Here is a 25,799-nt window from a genome sequence, read left to right on the forward strand (position 1 = left end):
ACTCAAGGGACAAGGAAGTAGATGCTATAAAAGCCTACAGGAGAGGACAGTCCGATCAGATAGGGAGATGCAGGGGGCTTCAGAGTGCTGGCAATGCTGAACTTAAAAAAAAAAAAAAGATTTTATCTATTTATTTGAGAGAGCGGTAGTGGGAGAGAGCACGAGCAGGGAGGAGAGGGAGAAGCAGATTCCCTGAGAGCAGGGAGCCCAACATGGGGCTCAATCCCAGGACCCTGGGATCATGACCTGAGCCGAAGGCAGATGCCTAACCGACTGAGCCACCCAGGTGCCCTGATGTTGCACTTTTGTTGGGAGTGATGAGTACATGAGTGATAGCTTTATAGTTGTTAGTATATAAAAGGTCTGATGCACTTTTCTGTATGTGTATTCATTTTTATCACTTAAAAAATAGAAGCAGGAAAGAGCTTCATTCTAAGAGGAGCTCGGATAAGGGTCTCACACTCTGACACCCTCTGCTTCAGAGTCCATCATCATGGTCCCAGAAGAGGGACATCCCGCCCTGCTCCTGGATCACCCAGTCCCTGGAAGTCAGTTCCCAGGCCTCAGCTCTGGCAGAAGCAATCTCATCCCCGACTAAATCCAATTCGGCACTCCCAAAAATCCGATTCGACTGTTCCCGACCGCGTCTTCTGGGCTCTTGCACTCCCAAAAATCCGATTCGGCTGTTCCCGACCGCGTCTTCTGGGCTCTTGCACTCCCAAAAATTCGATTCAGCTGTTCCCGACCGTGTCTTCTGGGCTCTTGCACTCCCAAAAATCCGATTCGGCTGTTCCCGACCGCGTCTTCTGGGCTCTTGCACTCCCAAGGACGTAGCTGAGCGTGCTCTGTAGGGAGAGAGTCTGTAATAAACTTCCCAGGATGGAATCTGAACGGAAATCAAACAGTTTTGCCAGATTGCTGGTGCATCATAGCTCAGGCATAGCCCTGATGTGCCTGGGCCGGGGCTGGCACCTGGCGCGCACGTCTCATGTTTGAATTCCTCCTCCTCCTCTGCTCAGGGCGCTGGCATGCATGCTCGCTCTCTGAGTGAGACGGGAGGGTCACATTTAGTTCAAGTACCTTCTCACCAACACTATTTCTGAGCATTCGGAGCGTTTGTCTCCACAGCACTCGGCAAAATGGCTACCAGTGACCAGCTGGTGTTAGGGAGCCCTGTACACCCGGAGGCCGGGACTGAGAAGGCCATTGTCCCCGAGGAGAGCCTAGAGTGAATTGTCTCTGAAGCCCTCGGGATCTCTGTGCAAGGCACACGCGCCCCCTGGTTTGGGGCTTGAGGAATGGTGCGGCTACCCCTGGAGAGATCACAGTCTGTGGGATGCTGGCCACCTGATGATTTGCTGTGTGATTAGAAGCTGCAACACCTCTCTAGCTTTCCCTCTTTTGTCCCCAGCAAGGTGGGGTCAGAAACCTGTACTCACCTCCCTCACTAAGTCTTTGTAGAGGTTGACCAAAGCTCTCAAGGTGGCCAGGGGCTGCCAGGGGATGTGGATGACCTGCTAAAGATTTTCAGCAATGGATCCCTTGATACATTCCCCCTGGCCCAGGGTGTGCATTCCAGGCAAGCGAACCACATGAACAAAAGCATGGGAAGGCGAAGAGGTGTGGAGGGCTTGGCTGCTACCTTTTTGCCCACTCCCTTGGCTGAAGTTGCCTCTTCCTCCCCTTGGCATCAGAGGTCACTGCTCCTGGGCCTGTGAATACAAAAGCTCAGCTCAGGTCAGCGGCCCTTTACTCAAATGAAGCTGATAAGTTCCTGAGACAAAACATGCTTGGTGAGACCTGTGCTTGGAGAAAGCTCAGAGCAGCCTAGGCAGGCTACAGGGAAAAGGAGAGATGTGGGGCTGGCAGGAGGAAGTCAGGAAGGAGCCTCTATCACTGACTGCAAATAGAAGCCTCAGATTGTGGTGCGATGAAATCACCCTATATGGCTTGGGAGGAAATTCTCTACAAGGAGCTGCATGCAAATAGGTCATCAAGTAATGGCAAAAATATGCAGCCAAATGGAGGTGCCTCTGCAGAGTCTGTGTCTCCAGGGGCTAAGTAAACTCCAGGAAGCCATGAGGACTCAGAGCTTCATGTCACAGAGGGTGGGGGACAACAGATGCTCCCTCTGCCTCCCTGCCCAGCCTCCTGCCTCCTGCCTCCTGCTTCCTGCTTCTCCCTTCCCTACCAGGACCACCCTGAGTCTGATCAGCATCCCTATTCCCTGCTGCTGAGATCAGGCAGGGACTTGGAGATTGCCTGAGACACTTTCTGGTGACTAATGCAGTACTTGAACAGGAAACAGACTGAAAAGGGCTTAGGAGGAGCTATAAATAGCCCATGTCCTAAAAAAATCTAACTTGGGAAGAAATGGAATTAACACACTGGAAGGAGAACAAGGAGATCACAGGCTCCAAGCAAGACCAGGACTTCTCCTGGGAGATGAGCTTTTCTTCCAGATGGAGCTCCATCTGCCTTGTAGGAGTCAACTCCCCCAACTATACCCTGTTCTGCTTTGGGGTTGACCAGCCAGCCCGGCCTGCCTGCCAATACGATGCCCTGAATTCTTGGTGGTTCTGGGGATCAAGCCATGTAGGGATTATGTGAGGGTATGTGTGCGTGTATGTAATGGGGGTCAGTGAGGTTCGAGGCTCAAGGACAGTGAATGGTCTCACTTGTTGGGGAAACAGATAACTAAAAAAGTGTCAGGAATATTGCTTCTGCTTGCCTTGATTTCCTCCTGTATACCAGATACAGAAAACTTCTCCCATCTTGAACCCAGTGAAGGGCAGGGAGAGTATGTTAGGAGAACTAGCCTTGGATTGAGTGGTGGGTCAGCAGACTGGCCAGCCAAGACACTCATTTGCTGAGTAACTTGGAATAGACACTCAGCTTCACTAAGATTATCTTCTCTAAGGTGGAAAGGTTGGTCTAGTTCAGTGGACTTCAAAACTTTTCTTTTTTCAAAGCTGCATAACATTTCTCCAAAGGAAATCACAAGACAGCAGCGCTGGCTGGTTAAGGTGGGGACATCACACTTGTCCACACCCACTCCCCTGTGGTAGCTGCCGAGAAGCCACCATAGGACCCCAGGACTTTACAGAGCACCATTTGCAAACCACAAGACTGGAGCCCTTGACAAGTGTGGCTGGCCACCCAAAAGCTCCTCTTCACGGTCCTTTTCTCCTTACCTTCATGTAGAGGCTGGAAAGGTAAAATAATGAAAAATAATACTGAGTACTGAGATTTAAGTAAAGATGCCAGTAAAAAACAGAGGAGGGATTTATGTCTCACAACCCTTAGCAAATTTCTTAATATCCTCATTAGATATTGGGATAAACTGATTGCAGAAATGGCTACAGTCCTCTACCCCTCCCATTATTCATATCTTCTGTATATTTACTTATTTATTTATTTGAAAGAAAGAGAGCAAGCGACGGAGAGCAGTGGGGAAAGGCAGAGGAAGAGGGAGAGAGAGAATCTCAAGCAGACTCCCCACTGAGCGTGGAGAACAATGTGGGGCTGGATCCCACAACCCCGAGATCATGACCCGAGCTGAAATCAAGAGTCAGATGCTCAACTGACTGAGCCACCCAGGTGCCCCTCACATCCTCTGTAAATTTATAGACCCTCCATCAGGAGACAGAACTGACTTCCCCACCCTTTGAATATGCACCGGTCTTGAGATTTGCTTTGAACAATATAAAGGAAAACAGTGTGCCAGTTCCAAGCCTAGGTCTTAAGAAACCGGTGTCTCCTACTCTGTTAAACGCCTGGTACTGCCATGAAAACAGCCTAGATTAGCCTGTGGGGAATGAGAGATCAGGTCGAAGAGCTGGGCGGACCTAGCTGGGGTCACACCCAGACCAGCCAGCCCCTGGCCAACTGGCTGAAGACACATGAGCAACGAGACTTCTGAGAACTCATATACGGTGGCTGTTTCTGGCATGTGTTTTGGGGTAGTGTTTTTCTGTTCCAGCTATCTGTTGTGGCATAACAAACCACGCCAAAACTTAGTGGCTTAAAACAATTATCATATACTAATTTATTATGATCTCCCATGTTTCTGTGCATTGACTAGTCTCAGCGGGGCAATTCCCACCTGGGGTCTTTTATATGATTCCAGGCAGATGTCAGTTGGGGCTGCGGTTATCTGAGGGTTTGACTAGACTGGGGGTCTGAAATGCTTACACAGATCAGATGGCTGGGGTCTGAGTCTGGCTCTCAGCTGGGGGCTCAGCCGGGGCTACTGACTGCACGTGACCCCTCCACAGGGCATGGGCTTCTCATAGCACGGCTGCTGGGTTCCGAGAGGGAGGAAGATGAAGCTAGCAGGCCAGTTAAGGGCTATGACAGTTCTGATACAGTATCACTTCCTTTGTATTTTATTGGTCAAAACGGTCATAGCATCCTCCCAAATTCAGGGAGGTAAAGAAACAGGTCACCTCTTGATGGGGAAATGGCAAGATCGCATTTCAAAAGAGAATGCAGGATGGGAGATATTCTTGGCACCACCTTTAGGAGGGAGAATCTGCCACCTTTGCACAATATTACTGTGGCGGAGGATAGCGGGTATTTTAGTTTTGTGTGGTCCCTTCTCTCCAGCAACACTGCTTTCTGTCCATCTCTCTGGCTCCTCAAGGAATTACATGGGGATTGGCAAAGGCTGAACAACTGGAGAGGAGAGGAAGAGCTTTGGGGCCGTGAGAAGGGAGATGCTGCTGCCCAGAGGAAAAGTAGCCTTGGCAAATGCCAGAGATGCTTTCTGTCAGAGCCCTGTCCACCTGCTTGGGAGCCCCTGCCAGGGCAGCAGCCTGTCAGTCAACCCCCATGGGGCCAGCTCCCACTACTCCTGTCCCAGCATGCCTTGTAGCCGAGCCCAGCTGCTCATGGCAGGAAGCTTGTGGACGCCTCCCCGGCTGACTAGGGTTTTGGCTTGCTTTGGCACCAACATCCTGTCTGTCTCATTTCCTACTGAGGGGCAAACCGGACTGGTTTCCAATTAATCCCATACCTCAGACAGCCTGGAAGAAGAGACAGCCTTATAGAACTCCTTCAGGAGCCATCAAGAAAGGGAGGAGTTCCAGAGAGCCAGGAGCAGGGAAGTGGGAGGTAAAAGTAAGGTCTAAAGTTCAGAGCGTTCCTTCCTGGCTGAGGTAATGCCCTAGCAATGCACCTTACGGAATGTGCAGCTCACCTTAGTGTCTGTTCACAGGAGGCCAGTCCCTCCTTGCAGTGGCGTCCCCTTGCCCACAGTCATTCCCGCTCCTCACACACACCCTGTCCCTTCCATCTGTTGAGAGGTGGGGGTGATCTTTGAGCAACATCCTGCAAATGAAGAAAGAGAATGAGAATTACATCCACTGCAAAACATGCACACAGTAGAATATCTGAACAGAGAAAATTCCCAGAGTTCCACCCCAGAGGTAAATACTTCTACGTTCTAAAAGTGTTTGTCTTGTTTGTTTTTATAATATTTAACCCAGTTACACTCTTCAGATCACCTCTCTAGTACTCCAGTACTCCCTTTGGTCTTTAGCTGAGCTCTCCTCCCAGGCCACAGCAGTCATGGGGTGGCTAAGGCTTGTCTGACCCATTGTAAAGGGCAGAACTATCTTGGTAATTGGGTTCAGGATTCTCCTCTGCACCTACCAGGCCTCAGTGAACTGTGCCTTCCTCTTCAGAGACGATCCTCAGCTGTAAAAGTCTGCCTTCCCCCTCTCCTTCCTCCAAGGGCAAATGAGCACACTGGAGAGACTGTGGTAATGGAGCTTCTAGATGCACAGGACCCTAGGATGCAGACCCTGGGAGAGGGAGGAAGAGGGCAGGCCTAGAGCCTCCAATTCCACTAGCCTCCCTCCCTGCCTCCCCGCCCTCGGCTTCCTCTTTCCCTCTCTTCCCTCCATTGTGTCTCCCTGCCACCTCTCTCACCTGTCTCCCTTTTCTTCCCTCTCTTCTTCCTCTCATCAGTAACAGGCAGAAGTCCTTGGCACTAGACCTCAATCCCACAGCCACAGGTGGATAGAGACTGGCTCACAGTTCTCTCATTGACTGTCTGTAGGACCTTGGTTGTATGAGTCATTTTAGCTCCCTGAGCTTTTTTTTCTCATCTCAAAACAAAGGTGATAATGCCCCGGTGCTGAAGACAAAATGGGTTGGTATCTTTGAGGCACTTAACCCAGTGCCTGACCCATGATGGATACCGAATAAACGGAAGCCGACTCTAAGCTGCATCAGGTAGGCCTCTGCCGTGCTCTCGATGCAGAAGGTCCAGGGGGAGCAAGGTGGAGACCGTTAACAAGTCTTTGTCCTCATCTTTCCACGATATACCGTAGCGGTTTGTTTCCATCAGTGTAGGGAAGCATAAAGAGCTTCCTCTGCCAGCCATTCAGGGACCAGATTTCAAGGGCTTCTGCATGCTTAAAAATGCAGAGCAGCCTGCTAGCAGGATTGGAAAGTCAAAACCAGATCCTGCCACGAAGCATGTCCCCGTCGTGTCTCCTGGGCTCTTCGGTTCGCCTGAAACCTCCGTTTCTACCGAAGCAATCTACAACGGGAGAAGTTCATGTGTCTTACACGCTGGTGCACCTGTCTGTGGAAGGCAGCAGCCCCAGAGCCCCACGCAGGCCTGCAGAGCCCTCAGAGCCCCCAGTGTTGGGTTATCCCAGGGCCCCAGCAAACGCACATCTGCTGAGAGAGATTTAGGCCGGATGGCACAGTGGTTTTGCGCAGCGTGCCAGCTCTGATGAATTGGGGCTGCTGCTCCAAGTACCAGGTTGGGAAGGAAGTGGAGAGTCCGGGTCCCAAGGACTGGCAGTATCTGCTACCGTGGGATCAGCCAAACCCCAGCAGTCCGTTTGAACAGCCTGCTCTCATTTCCTGCTGGCTCGGCTCGACCCACACCCAGTGATGGCTTTCTCAGATGCACTTTCCTCTTCCACTGGGAACGATGCTCTGGTCTTCACCGCCACATCCCACACAAAAGGGAACCTGAATAAATGGAGAGCTTTACCTGACTCATAGATTGGAACACTCAATACCATAAATATGAGAAATTCTCTCAAATTAATATGTAAGTTTACTGAAATGCCTGTCAACATCTCAATGAAGATTTTCCTAGACATTTACAAGCGAATTCTAAAATTCATGTGGAAGAGAGAAGGCCAAAGAATAGCTTAAGTGACTTTGAAGAAAAACGAGAAGAAACTGACCCCTGCCAGCTATTAAGACCTATTATGAAGTCATTGATCTGAAGGAGTTCGTGCAGGAATGGAATAGACCAATGGGATAGAACAGAGAGCCCAGAAATAGATCCGCCTGTGTCTGGGTACCTGGCATATGACCGCAGTGAAGGACAGCCCATTCAGTTAACAGGGTTGGGGAGTTGGTTATCCATATGGAAAACTGAAAATTCATGATGGAACATAAGAAAAGAACGTAAGACTTTTTGGAAGCGAATGTACATATAAGGGACTATATTTATGACATTGGGGTAAGGAAATATTTTTTAGAGAGGAGAATAACAACAACAAATCCACAGACCAGAAAAGAAACAATGAATTTGCCTAAATTAAGATTAAGACTTTTGTTCAAGGAAAGACACAACCAAATAAAAAGAGACACAGACCACATTATAAATAAGTAAGAACTCCTACGATCAATAAGGAAAATGCCACCCAGCAGAATATAACGAACAAAGGGTGTGACTCGGAAACTCACAAATAAATGACACCCAAATGTCCAATAAACATATGAAGCTTCACCTCCACAGTAATGGGAAAATGCAAACTAAAATCCGAATGAGGTATTTTATCCCCACTGGATTGGCAAGACTTTTAAAGTCTCGCAACACCAACTGCGGATTGCCCAGGTGTGTGCTGGGTAAGATGGGACCTATGGCAGGAAACGGGAAGAATCACTTTGGAGAGCAGTGTATTCCTACCTAGCAAAGGTGAAAATGAATATTCCCTATGATCCAGTCATTCCAATTTAGATATGTAGGGAAAACTCTCCTACATGCACACAAGGAGACATACACAGGATCCTTTTGTGATGTCAGTTATAACAGCAAAAAAAAAAAAAATGTCTATGGACAGGGGAATGAGAGCAAATGTGTTGTCTTCACTCAGTGGAATACTAATCAACAAAGCAGATCCTTATGAATAAAATTCAGGTATCAAAATGGATAAATCTCAAAAAGGGGAAAAACCAATCACAATTCGTGTAGTGTGAATCCGTATCAAATTAATTTGTTTAAAAATATGAAAACCAGTACAAAACCTTGTTTAGAAATATATGCCTGTGCAGTGAAAGTGTGAAAAAATTTATTAGAATGATAAACACCAAATTCATGGGAAGACATGCATGAGGAAACGGAATGCATCCCTTTGGGGTTATGATAAGTATAATGTTTATGTTTCTAAAAAAAGAAAAACATCCGAAGCAAATAGGGCAAAATGGTAAGATTTGTGAAAGCTGTATGGTGGGTACAAGACTGATGTGTTATGCTTTGTTTGCTTCTGCTTGTGATATTAGAAAAAAGTCCCCAGGTCCCTGGTCTTCTGGTTTCTCCTAGATGCACGGTTATGGCTTCGGAAAACAGAGGGCAGAAATGTGTTCGCCTTGTATTTATACCCAGGGGTTTTCCTAGAGATTGTGCCTCTCTTAATGCTCTTCTCACATATGACATTTGATGACTTCACAACGATTAAATTAATTCAGTAGCAGCTAGGTGCCCTGCACTGAGGAAACGGAATAATTCGGGTCTGCCCCTCCCCTAACATAGGAGCCCGTAGGCTCGTAGAGGAGACACAGGTAAGTGCCCATGCTGTCATGCATGCAGCAGCTGAGACGTGTTTAAAAACGCTGGGGCTAGCACAGTAGGAGCGGGTCCTTCATTCCACCAACGGGGTGGGTATGCGAATGCAAGGCCCTGACGGTTGAATATGAGTTTGCAAGGCCCTGGGTTTGTAGAGAGAATAGCCTGAGGAAAGGAAACCAGACACGGAGTCCCTGTCATCTTATGGGGCTGGAGAGCAGCCTCCAGACTGGACACATGCTTCGGAAACCTCCTCCCCGAGGTGGCGGAGACACGGAACAAAGACAGGGGACTGGTCAGGAAGCCACCGAAGGTGTTTCAATGAGAGGTGATGGAGACCTAGACTATAACACAGTGATTTCTGTTATCGTTTCCCTGCAAAACTGCAAATGAACAGAGGGCTGGCACGATGGCTGAGTCGGGTTTTGTTTATTTCTGTGTACCCTGCAGCGCCTACAGTTGCACCCTGTATCTGATAGGAGCTCAGTGAAGGCCCGTGGGTGGAAGGGAGGGAGGAAGGAAGCGGGCAGGCCCACGGTCCCACTCCCTCCTTTCACAGATAAGAAGATGGATGGAGAGCTGAAGAGGGAGTGATGTTTTCAAGGGCGTCCTTAGCTGGACGCTTAGGGCTCTAACACAGCAAAGAGTGCTGCAGCCACTTTGCTGACAAATGCGTACGCACGGAGACCTTTACAGACAGAGACCCGGCAGGTAAAAAGTTCTGATACAACGAATCCTGTTAGAAAGCTGTGCTCTTCATAAGGAAGTGCTTTCTTTTCCTCTCAGGCAGAAAAAGAGTTCCTTTAAGACAGATGAAATTCTCTGAGATGAATAATATGAAACAATAGCCCTTCACCGGGCCTCATCCAAATAACAGGCTCTATTCAGGCGGCTCCATAAACACCTGATTGCGCGCTGTTGGCACCATGGGTGGGGCAAGCCCAGCAGCACTGGGAATTTTACGAGACTTTTGTTCTGCCACTAACCAGGAATTGGCTCTCCACCCCAACATAGTCACCCTCCAGTCACCTGAACAAAATTCACCCACACTAACAGACTGCATGCAAAACAGAACCACCTCCAAAGTGCATACAGGTGTGAAATCCTTGCAGCCCCCCCCCCACCTCCTCTCTGGATTCCTCTTGTGTCTGAGAGAGACTCATTCTCCTCTGGTCTGGGGCTCCACCTCCTCCCACCTCCTGCGGACACTTGACATCTTCCTGTCACCTGGCTCTTTCTTTCAGCACCTAAACATGCTCAAGGCTTTCAAACATCAGAAACCACTCTCTATTCTGCGTCTCCCTAGTCCATGTGTCCCCGTGTAATCATGAGATTCTGCAAGGAGTCCTCCACACTCACTGTTGTCTCCCCCCACCTCACCTCCCATTCACCTCTTAGCCAACCCGGGAAGTCTGTGCTTAGCAGTTATCGGGGAAAGAAGGAAGGGAGGGAGGGAGGAAAAAAGGAAGGGAGGAAGGAAGGGAGGAAGGAAGGAAGGATGGAAGGGGCTGGCATTTATTGTGTGTTTACTATGCACCAAGAAATGTTCTAAAAAATTTTACGTGTCTTAACTTAGGAAATCCTGACGTCACCGTGATGTAAGTGCTAGTATTATTTACATTTTATAGATGAAGAAAGGAGTCATTGAGCAGTTGAGTATTTGCCCTGAGTCATATCAAGCAGAATTTAGGCAAAGGCACTCTAGCTCCAGAGCCAGAACATTCTTAATTTGTATCTAGTACGTGGTGCCTTGTAGTTAAAAATGGACTTGTCCCATTCGTTCAGTCAGCCGTTCATTATTTAATCCTTATTGAGACCTACCATATTCAAGGCAGAGGGATAAAGATGTGACTCTGCCATTAAGATGCACAAAGTCCAAAGAGGGAGATAGCCAGAAATATGGGGTGAAAAGAGCTCTGGTAAGTTGGTCGGCAGGGAGCTGGGGAAGCACAGAGGAGGTAGCTTGCTTTGCTTGAAGCAGTGGCTCCCAAACTTCATGATGCATTGGAATCACCTGAGAGCTTTAAAAATTACTGATGTCTGGCTCCCACCCCCGCATGTTAGGATTGAACTGGTTCTGGGTGTTTTAAAAGCTCCCCCCAACCAGGTGATTCTAATGTTCAGCAAAATTTGGAAAACACTGGCTTAAAGGGTAATGAGCAGGGACTTCAGTTTGCAAGCAATACAAAACCCAATTCGAGCTATTTTAAGAAAGAATTAAAAAAAATAAAAGAAAATTAAAAAAAAAGAGTAGGGGAATGTATTGGCTTACATTAGAAACAAACAAAAAAACCCCCCAAAAAACAAAGGGTATGTGTCTATGGGTAAGATTTGCTCCAGGTCTCAAAAGATGTCACCAGGGTAAGTGACAGCCCCAATCTCAGGCTCCCTTGGTCATAAGAATCAGCCGTCCTAGTCTCTGTACCTTCTTTCTTCATGCCCAATGAAAAGAAGAGGACCAATTTCTTCAGAGCTCAAATAAAAGCCCAGAATTGTGTTTCATGGGCTCCACTTGGGCCTGAACCAATTACTGGAGCCAGACAGGTGGAGGCTGCTGATTGGCTCAGGCTGAGTCATGTGTCCCACCTCTGGGGCCAAGGATTGGAGGCAGCTTCACCTAGAAGCCCACCCACAGTGGAGAGTGGAGGATTTGTGAAGGTTCTAGTATGTTCTGGGAGCTGAGAGTGAGGAGTTTAACTCTATTTTCTAGAAGACAGAGATACTCAAATAGGAGAACAACTTGATTACTTTTGTCTTTTGAGCATGTCATTCTGACAGGGAAAGGATATATATGGGTTTTATTTTTTTTAAGATTTCATTTATTTGAGAGAGAGAAAGAGATAGCAAGAGAGAGTGCGAGCAAGGGGGGAGAGGGAGAAGCAGGCTCCCTGCTGAGCAGGGACCCCCCGACATGGGGCTTGATCCCAAGACCCTTGGATCATGACCTGAGTGGAAGGCAGATGCTTAACCGACTGAACCGCCCAGGTGTCCCCATATATGGGTTTTTAAAAAGTCACTGTAGTTGTCAGGAAAAGAGATCCTGGAATCTGGACTAAGACAGTGGCAATAGGGTGGGGAGGAGGGAGGGGGACTCAAGAGAGGGTTCTGAACTCTACGGACATGATTTGTTATCCATCTGGAAAGGAAGATTTAGAAAAAAGAGAGGAACCACAGATGACTCTGAAAATTCTAGTTTGGGAAATTGGTACATTATTAGTGAGATTAGGAATATATATCATTTTAGTGCATTTTGGACGATTCAGCGTGACTGTTGAATGAGATGTGTCGCGGACCTCTGGGAGGTCCAGAGGGCAGGTGAACGCAGGGATCTGGAATTGAGGAGTGAGCTGGAGTGGCCAGTGTCTGGGTGATAGCTGACATGGGGGGCAGCAGATGTGATGACCTGAGGAGGGCTGTGGACGGTGGAGAGCAGAAACTGCACTTGCCAGCTTGCGGGACCCTGAGGCTGAGTGGCCAGAAAGCTACAAGAGCGGTGTTTTGGAATCAAAGGAAAGGGTTTGGAGAAGGGGGAGGGGTCCACGGCATCATGCAGTGCAAAAACATGACGGGGGTGGGGGGGAGGATAGAAATAGAACATGGATTTGATAACCAGGAGACCCGGATTTGACAACCAGGAGACCCTGTCGTCCTAACAAGAGCCAGGCGACTGTGTTTGGGGTGAGTGAGCCTGGAGGCAGACGGACCAAGCAGGGACCTATCACTCTTGTGAAAGTTCCGCAATAAGACTGTGGGGGCAGGGCCCCAAGGAGAGGTGCCAAATCATTTCTCCATGTTTGCTTTGCAGTTTTGTGTTTGTTTCCCCTTTTTAAAGTTTGACTTAGTTTATGAGAAAGGTTTGAATGCAAAGCTGTCAGGTAAAAACTGAGCGAGAGACAGAGGTTAAAGAGAAAGGGATTTTCCATAGAGACAGAGAGCCGATTAGTGGTTGCCAGGGGCTGGGGCAGAGGGGAGTGCGGAGAGACCGCCTCATTGGTGGAGGATTTCCTTTTGGGGTGCTAGAAATGTTCTGGAACGAGATAGTGCTCATAGTTGCACAACACTGAATTTACTAAATACCACTGAGTTTCACACTTAGAAGTGGTTGAAATGGTGAACTTCTTATTTGTATTTTAACACACAACACACACCCCAAATAGTGATTTTATGTACATGCTTGGTGGGCTCCTGTGGATCATTTCATTTCTTCCTTATAGCAACCATATGACAACTTTGTAACTTTACTCCCTATTTTACGCCCAGATGGCTGAGGTGCAGAGACATTAATGTACCCAAGGTCATACAGCTAGATTCGCGATGCCCATCCAAGGCGATACAACTACAAAACTCAAACTCTTAACACCTCTCCGACCTCGCCCCTCTAGCTGCACAATTTCAGATACATGTATTGATAATGTAAATTGGTCCATAGCCACCAACGTAGTGATGCCCCAGGTCTGTGGGTGATGACATTATTTTTCATATTCCTCTTTTTGATTGGGCACAGCTTTGATTAAGGAGAAAAGCCTATTTTTTAATATAAAGAAGAAAAGGAGTTTAGAGATATGGCCCTTCTCTGCAGATGTTACAGGTGTATAAGACACAGCTGCAGTGCCTCAGGGACGCGGTATTCCCAGGATGTGCAAGGAGCATGAACCAAGGCGGTGAGGAGACCGCACAAGGTGGTGACATAGAGAAGTCTGAAAGGGAATGATGGTCCTCAGTGGGTGGAAAGGAAGAGGGAGGCCCTTTGGAGGGAATAGCAAGCATGAAACCCTGAAGCCAGGGTGGGACAGGGGAGGAACAGGGAGATACAGGCTCGAACCAATGGGGAGGTGTTTCTTGTCACCCCCCCCTTCTGCCCCTTTCCCAGGTCTCTCTCCTCCTACTCTTCCCTGACCCAGCCCTGCCGCATAAATTTGCTTTACTCCATTCTGTCCATGGGACAGCCACATCCTCCTTCCAGGATGCTTCCCTCCGTCCTCAGGGAGATAGAAAACCTCGAGGACTGGCCTCAGGCATTCTTAGAAGGCCGCTGTGGCTGTGCCTTCCTGCTTTGTCCGGGGATCCTGTGACTCTCGGGCACAAACCCAGAGCAGCCCTCACTCAATTGCTTCTTTGATTTTCTCCCAGTTGGACTGTCAGGGATTGTTGGCCAGTGGGCGGGTACTGAGTGGTGAGTTGTGCAGAGAAACAGTGGATTTCTTTCCGCCAGAAGTCAGATTTCTTTTCAGACATGGTGGTACAGAGAGCGATCAGCCCCCTTCATGGCCTGACATGGCCTGAGCCAGTTTGCTTCATGTGCGATTTCAGCGTGATGACCAGCGGACCTACAATTGATTCCCTCTTGGCAGTGTTAATACATCTCTGGGGGTACGTCCTTCTCGTTTTCTGTCATGTCTTTGGCATCTTAAACATTTTAAAGTGATATGTCGAAGAGTCTTTCCTATTCTTAATGAACATGCATCACATCTGCGGCCTTTTATAATCAGTGAGATAATGCTCCTGATGAGATTTGGGGTGAGTGAGTGACAGGAGTTCAGGCGCAAGAGCGAGATAGACCAGGGTTTGAATCCCAGTTCTGCCAGTTCCTAAGACACAATGTTTAACCTCCATGATTTGAGTTTGTCCAAGTGTGGTGGTTAATTTTATGTGCAAACTTGACTGGACCACAGGGTCCCCAGATATTTGATTAAATATTATTTCAGGGAGTGTCTATGGGAGTGTTTCTGGATGAGGTTAGCATTTGAATCGGTAGACTGAGGAAGGCCATTGCCCTCTCCTTTGGGAGCGGACCTCATCCCATGCCTTGAGAGCCTGCATAGAACAAAAGGGCAGAAGAAGGGAGAATTCACTCTCTTAGCTTGATTGCTGAGCTAAAACACTGGCCTTCTCCTGCCCTTGGACTAGGACCCTCACTCTTGGCTCTCTGGTTCTCAGGCCTTCAGACTCAGGTTAGAACTACACCACTTGCTTTCCTGGGTCTCCAGCTTGCAGATGGTAGACAGTGGGACGACTTAGTTTCGATCATCACATGAGCAAATCTCCCATAATCCATTTCTCTATATGTCTCCTATTGGTTCTGCTTCTCTGGAATGCTGACTAATATACAAAGTGTAAAATAGGGTTGATAATCTCAATCAGTAATTCTCAGAAGTAATCCCATAGGGATGTTGTGAAGAAGAATAATGTATGAGTCCATGCTAGACTCACAGGAAGTGGCAGTTTTATTTCCCCTCGTATCAGGGTTTCTTCAGGGAAACAGGACCATTAATGTGATATGGAATAAGGGATTATCATAGGGACTGGCGTTAACAATACAATCGTGGAAGCCAGTGAAGAGGTCTCCAGAAGGCAGGCGCCTCGTGTCGGCTGGTGGGCCTGAAGTTGTGTCCATCGGCAGAGCTGGCGAGTGCCAAGAAAACTTGTGAAGCAGGAGAAATCAAAAGGAAACTGAACTCGGACAACCTGGAGCCCTTGAGGAGAAGCCGGAATTTGTGTTTATTTCTTACCACCTCCACCCGTAACACTGTGGGGACCCTTCGAAGTAGCTTATACCTTCTGCCAAATTGGTGCATGTGCACAGGCCCTGGACTCAGAGATGCGGGAGCAGGCGATCTCCAGAAGCCCGGCTCCCGCCCCCGCCCCCACTCCATCAGCAACACGCACCTGCTGCACAGGTGCCTAAAGCCCTGCACTGACCTTCCTGGCGTGCGGCCTGCGGTCACTTCCACCTTCCTCATCTCGTGCACATGTGCCTAGAGGCCAGTCTTCCCCGGGAACCATCCAGGAGAGGGAGTTCTGGGAAACTCACTTCTAGCTTGGCAAGTTGCTGGGATATAAAATGACCACGCTTACAAAAGAGGGGAGAAAGCAACTAATGCTTGCACGAGGTCAAACAGTAAGCCTTCATGTCTGGCATCTGATGTGATCCATACTCTGTGCTTACGAGCAAGGGCTACTCTCTTCATTAACTGGCTTGCTGGAAGTCACGCTGCTGGGGAGAGCAGGGGTTGGAAGCAGGTTGTTGGAGCCCGAGCGTGTACTTGACTCGTGAGGCTGGCTCTGGCTCCACCGTGGAGATCCCCTGCAGACCCCACTCATGGGACCAGGGGAGAAGGACCCCTTCTGAACCAACCAGGGGCCAGGTTGCCCTGCGTGGTCTCCTGCCATCTAAACTGCATCGAGGGAAAACGTTTGAAGAGAAAAGCAGTTGGGCAGGAATTCGATTTTAATTAAAATGTATTTACTACAGAATGCACTGAAGCTAGAGAAGAGCTTAATGGGGGGTTGGTATGTGGGTGGGTGGAGGTGAGGAGTGGATAATAGAGGGGAGGTCAGCATGACATGACTATCTGCGAGGTGAAAAGCATGAATTCCTTCTGCGAGTTAATGCGCATCCTGGTCTGTACCAACCCAGCAAATAGCCATGTGTCCCTCCTTTCCCTTCCTCCCTCTCTCCCCTGCTGAGGCCCCCGGGTGCTAGGCAGGGGCCCCTCCTAGCACAGCCAATCAGAACATTCCAGTCCTCTGGCTACCCTACGGGTTCAGGTAGGCATGTGACCCAATCCAGGCAGAGTGGGTCTCAGGACTCCTGCTTGGAATGCTGGGTCAGAAATGTTCTCTTTGGGATAAGGTTGCTTGTGGCAACAAAAGCTGTTGGCACTGGCTGCAATGAGGAAAACCAGCCAGAAGACAAAGCCAACACGGAGCCAAGAGGATTGCAAAGAAAGGTGGCTGGCTCTTACTTCTGGTCTCTTCTGTCCTAGGAGTCTCTTCCTCTCCTGTTATGGGTTAGGTCTCTTCTACTGCATGTGGAACACACTGACTGCTAGCCCTGACTTCTGTGGAAAGAGACAGCTCTATCTATAACTGCTCCTGAAGACCGAATCTGCTTGCACCACGGGCGTGTTTGTTGCACCAGTCACCACTGGGGCCTATGGTTGGCCAGGCCTAGAATGTCCCTATGACTATTCCCCTATTTCAGGTGAGGAACCTGCTGCCCAGAGAGGTTAAGTCACTCGCCCAAGGTCACACAGTTTACAAGTGGCAGAGCTGAGATTAAAACTCAGGCTGCTTGATTTCAGAGACTATGTTACTAACTCAGTTATGACACCTCTCAGAATAACTGCACTATAGGTATTTGTGGGGTAGATAGATGATGGATGGATGGATAGCCGGATCAACTTGAGTGACTGCCTCCCCCCTCCGCCCCCCGCCATGAGCTAGAACAGAGAACAGTATCTCTGGCTTTGCTCCTAGCCAGCTGCACTGTGGAGGGTTTGAGAGCTGCCTCCCTCGCTCCATTCAATTACAACAGAGTGCTCTAGAATGGGCTTCTGGTTCGCATGAACGGGAATCTGCCTGAGCTGCAGGTGTGACCCAGCCTGCATTGACGGTGCATTTGTAGCATTGTTCAACCTCTTGTGTCTCTAAGGACCAGAATTATGCCCTTGTATTTCACAGTGGGCTTTGAGCGTGCGTGTGCGTGCGCACACATACACATGCTCCCCAGGCTATTTGGGGCTGGAGCTAGACTACTTTCATAACCCTGTCTCTCTTCCTCTCACCCCCCGCGCACCTACTCTGTCTCTGTTTGCTTTGGTATGTCATCTCCTGCCTGCTCTCAGCTCTCCAGCACCGACTTTCCCATCATTGCCGCCAATAGGCACACATTTCCCAAAGTGCCACGGTCTCTGAGGGCATTACTGATGTTGACATGGGCCATTTCTCCCCCAAACTGTCTCTGGAAAACCCACTGAAAGTGTGGTAGGCCTGATGAGTGCCTAGTGACCTTGAAAACATTTCTATGTCTTATCTATGAAACAGAGCATTCTGGGGCCTATCAGGAAGATAACAGGCTAGAACAAGGCCCCAGTGATCTTGCTTCTCACACACTCCTGTGTCTGTTTGAGGGAGGTAAAAATGTTTCCACTTCCTGGCTTAGAAAGTCCTTCTCCAAAGATAGCTCCCAAGGTGGCCCGGGGCCAATCAGCCTTTTCTCATTATTTAAGAAGGTCATCGGACTTTGTATAGATCCCAGCCTCCCACTTCCTTCTGAAAGCCCAAAGGCCTTTGATAGCAGCATGGGCAAGAACCAGTGAGAACCATAATCACTATTTTACCCCTTCCTGGAACATAAGTACATGAGGAAGGGGTCTAAGGGCAGGGACCATTTCTCATTTGGAGGGGGAGACGTAGGTGGTCTAACTCTTCTCTCTGCCATTCAAATGCTGTGAGAGGCACCCCGGCTTCTCCACAGAAAATCTTTGCATGGGGAATCCACTTAGTTCAACTCTGACCTTTCTTCAAGCAAATTGCTAGGCTTGAGATAAAAAGAAGCCAGGCCTGATGCCCCCCACAGCCGTCTTGGAACACCGTCAGGTAGATAACCAATGATGATGGAGATCACCAGCTGAAGTTTTCCCGAGGAAGGCACGTATGTGCTGGTAAACCCATGGCTTCTAGTCTGAGATGCAGATATTTTTAGGCATGAATCTGGGCCTTCCTTCTCTCCCTCCCTCTGATGCTAATGTGGCCATCTGCATCTCCCAGACAACCTTCAGCAGCACACGTTCACCGTCCCGAGAAGAGTGGGCTGGGGAAGAGATTGTTATTAAATATAGCATCCTGAGCCATGGCACAAGGAGCTTAAGCTTGTCTGTGTGCTAAGAGGGAGGCCGGGGCCTCGGAGACCCGGAACCCATTCCTGCACTCTGTGACACTTCCCTTCCCTGGGGCGGCGGCGGTGGCTTCTTCTTCTTTTTTAAATTTCTTTAATCTGTTAAGTGAGGGGTTTAGATGGTGTTTCCTCTATGGCCTGTTCTAACTTTGCATGATCTTCTCTTTGAAGAGCTTAGTTGTATAAACTCTCAGACACACAGTCCAGTGGGAGAAGCCATGGTTGCTGCTGTGTCCAGAAGTGGTGTTGTCATCTCATGTCCCCCGTTTCTCTCTACTCTCCAGTGAGATGGCTGGGAAGCGTGGCTTGTGTGTGGAGGTGAGGGGCCCTGGCTCGAGAGGTCCCATCCATGCACTTAGCCCCAGGAGCTCCCAACTTGCCCTAAAAGCTCACCTAGTAAAGGTCTTTCTTACCTGAGCCCCTGAGTTAAAAAAGGTGGGGTGGGAAAAACAAAACAAAAACAAAGCAAAACCAAAACATTGGATGGGGCAGAAGAGGCAAAGCTCCTAGGACGACATGGGTAGGTTTTACTTTTCGAGCTACTAGAACTTCTATACTGAGCAGTGTTCTCCTTGCAAAACTTTGTCAGCCCAAAGTGTTCCTGAAGTAGTGTTAAATGTGTTTAACTTGGAGAACATTGTGCTAGAGATAAGGTGATGGGAATTATAAAAGATAAAAGTAATGAAGAATAGAGCTACCATAGCACCTTGTACTTCTGGTTATCAGCTGGGTTGTAAGTTACATGAATGCAGGAATTATAGCAAGCCCACAGAAGCATTTGTGAATTGAATGAAGGACTCTCCAGCTCCATCCCCAACAGGGGTGTCTCAGACCCAGGCCAGAAGGGAGAGGCCTTGTGTCCAGTGAGGCTTTGTGCTGGGGGCAGAGGCAATGCTGTTTTCTGAAGCTACTCTGTGTCTAGGGTTTCCTGTATCAGCCTGTAAATAAAGCAGGGCCATGCTGGTCTCACCTCCTATCCCTAGCAGTGCCCAGGCCTGAGCTCACCAGAATGTTTGGGCAGGTCAGGCTCCAGAGCAGTTCCTTTAGAGATAGACATGGGCTGCCCAGTGCTTTTGAGCCCCGAGCAGGGCTGCAGTAGCCCCAGTGCATAGTGATAGGCATGCAGAGGCTGGGATCAGATAGCTTTAGGCTCAGATTCTGACCCTGTTACTTATTAACCATGTGATCTTGAAAAGTCACTTTCCCTTACTGAGTCTCAGTTTCCACATCTGTTAAAGGGAACGATAGCAAAGATGCAGTCCTTACAGAGCCATCATCAGGACTGAGAAAATGTGCACAGAGACCAATACACTGGCATCGCAGGCAGCGTTCCATCAGAGAGGAGAGCCGCTCCTTTGGGAGTCACTGCTGACTTCTACAAACTGAGCAGGGACAGCTTTTGCTGAAGTTCAACTACAGGAAGTTGATTTAACTCTGAAGATGCTCAGAGAGCTACCAGGTAAGACAATCCCTGGGAAACCCCAGAAGGCCTAGAGTGGGATCCCCTGGTAGGGAGCAGAGAGAACAAAATATTCCCAGGTTTGATGAGGGGCAAGCTGTTCCGTTTGTACGTGCCTGGCTAGGGAACACAGGCTCTCTAGAGGGTGGTCTGGTGCTGTGGAAATTCCAGCAGCCTGGAGCCACAGCACACTTTTCTCACTGCCCATGCTTGCCTGTTCTCCTCTCCTGGGTCAGCTCAGTTCCCAGAGCGTTTATGGATGCCTGCATGGGGCCCAGCCGGTGACAGGGCCTGGGCCCTAGAGGTTGACTAAAACAGGGCTCCTGCCCATGGGATTCCTGTTCATAATCCCTGCCAAACCCGGGGCAGTCTGCACAAGCTGTTGGTAGGATTTACAGTGTACAGACGCTTTGTACCCCTCACTAGGCCCCACACTGTTCACACTGTGTTTTCCGTGTTCGGTGCTCTCTGCAGCTGAGGGGGTATGGGCAACCCAGGAGCGTGGGCAGAGCAGAGGTTAAGGCGGCCATTTGACAGCCAAGAGAAGAGGGTGCTTAGGTGATGTGACTAAGGTCACACAGGTAGTCTGCACTACCGCCCCTCTTCCCACCAGCTGCATTCTAAGCAAGGCCAGTCCAGGTGAGGGGAAGAGCCTATCAGCTAACAGGGTGTTTGCTGAAGCCCGGGTGGTCAAGAGGCAAAGCAAGGACGGAGGTCCACAGCCCTTACAGGAAGTGCCTTGCCGCTCCTTTACTCCCAAAAGGGGAAGCTGAGGCTTGCTTTCCAGCTGCTCAGGCCGAAGAGCATTTGGCCCAGCGCCTGCCTCTCCCATGACACTAGGATACTAGCACCCAGGTTTTCCTCTAGCAGCACCATTACGCCCCGCTGGTCTCAGACCTGTGCGGGTCTGAGTGGGAGCGCCAGGGGCTCCCTGCGCTCGGGGCAGGGCTACAGCCCACGTGCGCCCGCCGGCAGACGCGGTGACAGCTGGCCCCATGGGGGCGGAGCGGGCGTGGAGCGGGGGTGGGCTCCGCGCCGCACTGCCATTGGCCGCGGGCCTCGGGTCGGGGGCGGGCCGCGCTTGTCATTGGACGCGCCGCCGATGGGGCGGCTCCCAGCCCAGGCAGCCGCGCGGCGCAGAACTGCAGGCGCTCGCCTGGCTAAGCCTGTGCGGGGCTGCCTTCCTAGCTCCCAGCTCCGCAGGCGGACTGCGGGTCCTGACCGCCGCGTCCGCGGCCCGAGGCGAAGGCAGAAGCTGACCCGAGGCTCGGTGGCTGGCGAGGATCTTGGTAAGGGGGGTGGGGTGCGGGGCTCCAGGGAGGGAGGGGCGGAGGGGCGCGCGGGGACCGTGGCAGCGGAGCCTGGACTCTGCGCCCTGGCCGGCGCCGGGGAGAGTCAGGTGCGGCCGCAGCATCTCTGGCCTCAAACCCACCCCGCGGGGCGCCCGGCAAACAGGCGGCCCTGCCCGGGGAGACCGGGGCTGCCCAATAGGTCTCTGAATCGATTAGAACGCAATAAAAGCCTCCCGAACTACGTCCTACTCTACCCCAACACACAAACCCTGCAATTCTAAGCCGAGAAAATCCCCAAACGTCAACACGGAGTGGGCGCGACGCGCCAGTAGGACTGCATGCCACAGGGGCCGACCATCCCCAAACTTTGCTTTCCCATAATTTGGGCTCCGCTCTATTCACGCTCTTCCCTGGCTCTTCTCTGGGCGCTCCCCTACCCGCCCCGGTTTCCCTCCCTCCTTAACAACAGGAAGTTAAGTTGGGCCAAATGTCAGTGGCCTGGCCGCCTGCGGGCTGGGATTGGGACTAAGTCTGGGGCCGGAGCGTGGAGGTGGCCAGGGAACCGTGGCTTTGTCCTGTCTGTCGTGTACCCCCCAGCAGCCCAGGCGCACCCCAGGCCTGGGAGCACCCGGCCGGGGCGTCTTTAGCTCCTGCCTTGTCGTGGTCCGACTAACCCTGGGGAGAAGTGGGGTCTTGCCAGCTGTGTCTGCCACCGCTGACCTGGCTTCCAGACTGGAGCAAGTGGGGTTAACTTTATCCTGGGTCAGCCTCCACCCGGCAGAGCTGGGAATCATCATCGCCTTGCTGGATGGGGAAGAGGCGTGTTGAAACCAGAGTAAACGTGTGCCTCTTTCCACATTGTTAATTCTGTAACCTGGGTTCTTAAGGCCAAAAGAGCTTTTATTTGGAGGGCCATTGGGCCTTGTGGGACCTAGGGTGGCAGTGTGTGGACCCTCCTGCTGTCAGCCTCCCTTGCTCACTGTAGTCTTCTGTGGTTTCAGTGGGCGGGGGCGGGGGGGGGAGGTGAAGTCACTAACTGGCCTCCTTGTGGGCAGGTCCCTGGGAAAGACAGCCAGCAGCGGGTTGGCCCTCTGGTGTTTATGTGCCTGGGTACCTGGCACCTGGACCAGTTCTGTTCTCGTGGCCAACAAGTGGGCCTTAATTCTCCAGGACAGCCCCAACGGATGTTCTGAAGACTCCTCGCAGTAAGAATTTGCCTGCAGGCAGAGGACAGATTTATTACGTGCCTGCGGACAGACGGACCCTGCCCTGTGGCTCTTTGGCAGCAGATTCATGGTTACTCTCCAAAAACTCAGTTTTGCCCTCTTCATTTTAGACGTGGGGAAACAGACTCAGGTAGGGTAAGTTCCCAAGGTCACACAGAAAGGGTTGAGCCAGGATTTGGACCAGGCTTTGCCAGACTAAATTCAGTGTTCCTTCCTACTGGCCTGTGGCTGTGCAAAGTGATGTCTGCAGATCATGGCGCTACTGTACGCTGATGGGAGCCTCCTGGCCTTTGAAAAGATCTGTGTAAAGATTCGGAGGCCACTGCTTTGGCAAAGCACTTGAACTGACCCTGGTTAGCCCAGGTTGTTCAGCCTGCAGACCACCTGCTCACTCTGTCCTCCAGTCAGGGATGAATGGTTGGTATTGGTCATGCTGTACTGGGGAGGGCTTGACCTGCTGGTGTTTGGGTACCATGGCGGGGGGTGGTGGGGAGGAAGCCTGCCTGTGCCATTGACTTGGTCTTACCTCTGAAAGTTGGCTTCTGGGTTGGTCTAGGAAGACTTTTAGCTGAAATAACCTTTACCTTAGATCTGATTCTGGTTTTGTTTGTTTTGTTTAGGGGGGACAGTTGTTGAGCTCTACTAATTATGGTTGTGAGGTGATTGAGACCCTCAGTTTGAGCACACCCCTATAAAAAACGGCTTCACTCTTCTCTGTGCCTCCTTCCTTTTTCAGTCCTGGAGCTCTGGCTTTCTGCTCATCCCTCTCTTCTAAAAGAAAATCATGATTAGCCTAATACCAACCAATTGTACTTTAGTAAAAAGCATCTTAAGGACTAAGGCTGGTTTTAGGTGTGTTCATTGGAGGTCCATTCCCAGGAGCTGCAAGGAGCAGAGGAACAGTTGGGTAACCCCCCTCTGCCAATAACTGGGGCGTGTTTCTTCTCTCCGCCCACATCCATAACCTCATCTGGGTGTGCTGTCAACCATGGACCTGTCCCTTTCGCTCCCTGCTTCTGAAAGGTAGAGGTCCTGCCTTCTTGGTAGAGAGCCTTGATTCTGGCGGGAGGGGTAGGGTATGGACGCAAGAAGATTTGGGCTGAACATTACTCATCTTACAAGCCCTGCCAGGGCTAAAAGTATTGTTTAAAGAGCCAGGGAAGGGAGTACTGTTTATCATGCTGGGACTTTTCATTGTTTATATCAGTAGGTCCCCACATTAGGCCTCCAAAGAAGTAGCTGGGGTTGTCCCCATTTTACAGATGAGAAGATTGAGACTAGGGAAGGTTGAAACTACCCCCTCCTTCACATGGCTTTTGAGTAACCAAGCTAGGATTCTGGTCTCAGTGTGTATGAATGAGATTGCGGTGCTGAGTTAAGGACTGAAGGAAGCAGGAAAGCGTGGTGCTGTGGTCTGTACTCTGGAGGGGTGGTGTGTGTGGCTCCCTCGTTGCACTCACTATTCCTCAACTTCTGTTGTAATTCTTTGCGAACATGGCTTCCTACCCCTCTATGAAATGGCTTTTAAAACCCTCACAAAGCTTAACAGATTTCTTTCCTGGTTCTTACAAATCCTCCCTGCTCTTTGCTCCATATTCCCTTAGCGTTTTGTACCAGTCTTCATTAAGCTGTCCACCACGGTGTACGGCAGTCCTCTATTCTACCATATCCATGGACATTTTCAAACACAAAATAGAGACAATAGTATAATGAGCCCCATATACTCATCTAGCTTCAACAGTCCTCAGCTTACGCTGGGCTGGCTTCATCTCTCTATTTTTCTTCCCTTCCGTCCTCTCTTCCTGAAGTATTTTAAAGCAAATCTCTGATACTAGTCATTTTGCTCCTGTCTAATCCAGTATATATCTCTTCTTAAAAGAATGTTGTTTTTTTTCTCATAACCACATTGTCATTATTGCACGTAGTAAAATGAACAGTGGTCCTTTGGTCTCATCTGCCTGTATTCAGAGTTCCTGGATTGTCTCAGAAAGGACCTTCGGAGTTGGTTTGTTTGAATCAGGATCCAGTCTGTGTGCTGCTCTTGGTTGCTGGTGCTTTTATACCTGTTTGAATCTGGAGCAGCCTCCCCTCCACGTTTTAACCAGCCATAACTCTCCCTTTCAAGTGCCCACCTCCCCCCCTGGCCGGCAAAGCCTTTGAGGCTGGAATCCACTTCTGTGCCCAGCTGGATCGCTGTGTGGCGTCTGGGATGGGGCGGAGGGTGGCTGAGCCTCTGTCCGGTGGTGTCGCAGCCACTGGATACGTTTTGAGTGAATGAGCCCTGTCCTGCACTTGTGTGACTGCTTGTGACTGTGTTTAGATAAGAGGTTTAAAAAAAAAGATGACTTGGTCGCGTGTGGAGGTTTCCTCAGCAAGCGTCAGTCTGTAAACATCGTGACATAATAGGAGAGCTATTCCCTGGGCTCCCCATAGCGCTCTGGTTCGTGGTGGGGAGCCCAGATGGCCGCCTCTATGCCCAGATCAGCAGCCGGTCTCCCCCGATCATCTGTGGGGCAGATGGGGACTGAGGTCATTTCTGCCACGGCTTGGAATCCCTTCTTACTCAGCCTTCGGCATCACCACATTCTGACCCAGGCACTCGGCATCTGGGCTGCACGGAGAACTCTGCACACCTCTGTCTGGGCGGCAGTCCTTCCCTGTGCCTTCCTGAACCCCCTCTGACCTGCCCCACACCTGGCCAGGTGTGGAGCCTTTCTCTAACCACAGCTGGGCTTTCAGTGTCTTGTCTGAATTTGTGGTGAAGAGATAGTGTTGCCTCTGGCAGCTTTGTGGGCATGGTAACGAAGGAGACTGGAGGCTCAGGAGGAAAGGAAGAGGTATGCTTCCCTCCTGGAGTCCCCATCAGACCTCTGTAAGATCTCACCCATCGGGGACGGGCCCTCTCTGCCAGCAGCCCTCAGAATGAGGCGTTGTTTTTTCTTCTTCTTGTCCTTTGTTGTTGTTTATTTTGTCTTAGGTTGTGGTGGTGTGGTTTTTCACAGTCGTTTCCACCAGGCAAGTCCTTCTTTTCCGATTGCAATGCCAGAGTTGATTCATTTTCCTTTATCTTTAGTCATCTTTTTAGTATTTTCCCCAAATTTTACAATAAAAACATTTTTCTAATAGAAAATCCAAACACTTGGGGTCCTTTTCCTCTTAAAAAAGAGAATTTTCTTCAATATGGTTGGGTAGCCAAAATTATACATGCATTTTGTACAGCAGTGTATGTGGATAAGGTCACAGAGCCATTGGGATTTTGATATTTGCTTATTTTGTTTATTTGTTTTATGACATTATCTTAAAGAACTTACCTGGGCTTCCT

General features: G+C 49.9%; 1 protein-coding gene and 1 long non-coding RNA gene across 16 annotated transcripts in view; one reads left to right on the forward strand and one right to left on the reverse strand.

Moving 5' to 3' along the window:
• Positions 1-343: 343 nt before the first annotated feature.
• Positions 344-5,779, reverse strand: LOC117796567. The gene is made up of 4 exons (XR_004621118.1): positions 5,656-5,779; positions 5,201-5,331; positions 1,643-1,712; positions 344-845 (listed from the first exon to the last, which is right to left on the reverse strand). It is a non-coding gene; the product is annotated as an uncharacterized LOC117796567 (long non-coding RNA).
• A 15,299-nt stretch (positions 5,780-21,078) lies between these two features.
• The window catches only part of MICAL2 (microtubule associated monooxygenase, calponin and LIM domain containing 2), a 177,956-nt gene continuing 173,235 nt past the window's right edge, over positions 21,079-25,799 (forward strand). For 3 of the 15 annotated variants that reach the window (XM_034645368.1, XM_034645369.1, XM_034645371.1), the window contains exon 1: positions 21,080-21,248. The gene's annotated coding sequence lies outside the window, so the exon portion shown is untranslated. Of the gene's footprint in view, positions 21,249-25,799 lie in introns of all 15 variants that reach the window. The other 12 variants (XM_034645372.1, XM_034645374.1, XM_034645373.1 and 9 more) reach the window with 7 other exon arrangements.

This window comes from Ailuropoda melanoleuca, chromosome 16 (genome assembly GCF_002007445.2).
Source record: "Ailuropoda melanoleuca isolate Jingjing chromosome 16, ASM200744v2, whole genome shotgun sequence".
In the NCBI taxonomy this organism is placed as follows: Eukaryota; Metazoa; Chordata; class Mammalia; order Carnivora; family Ursidae; genus Ailuropoda; species Ailuropoda melanoleuca.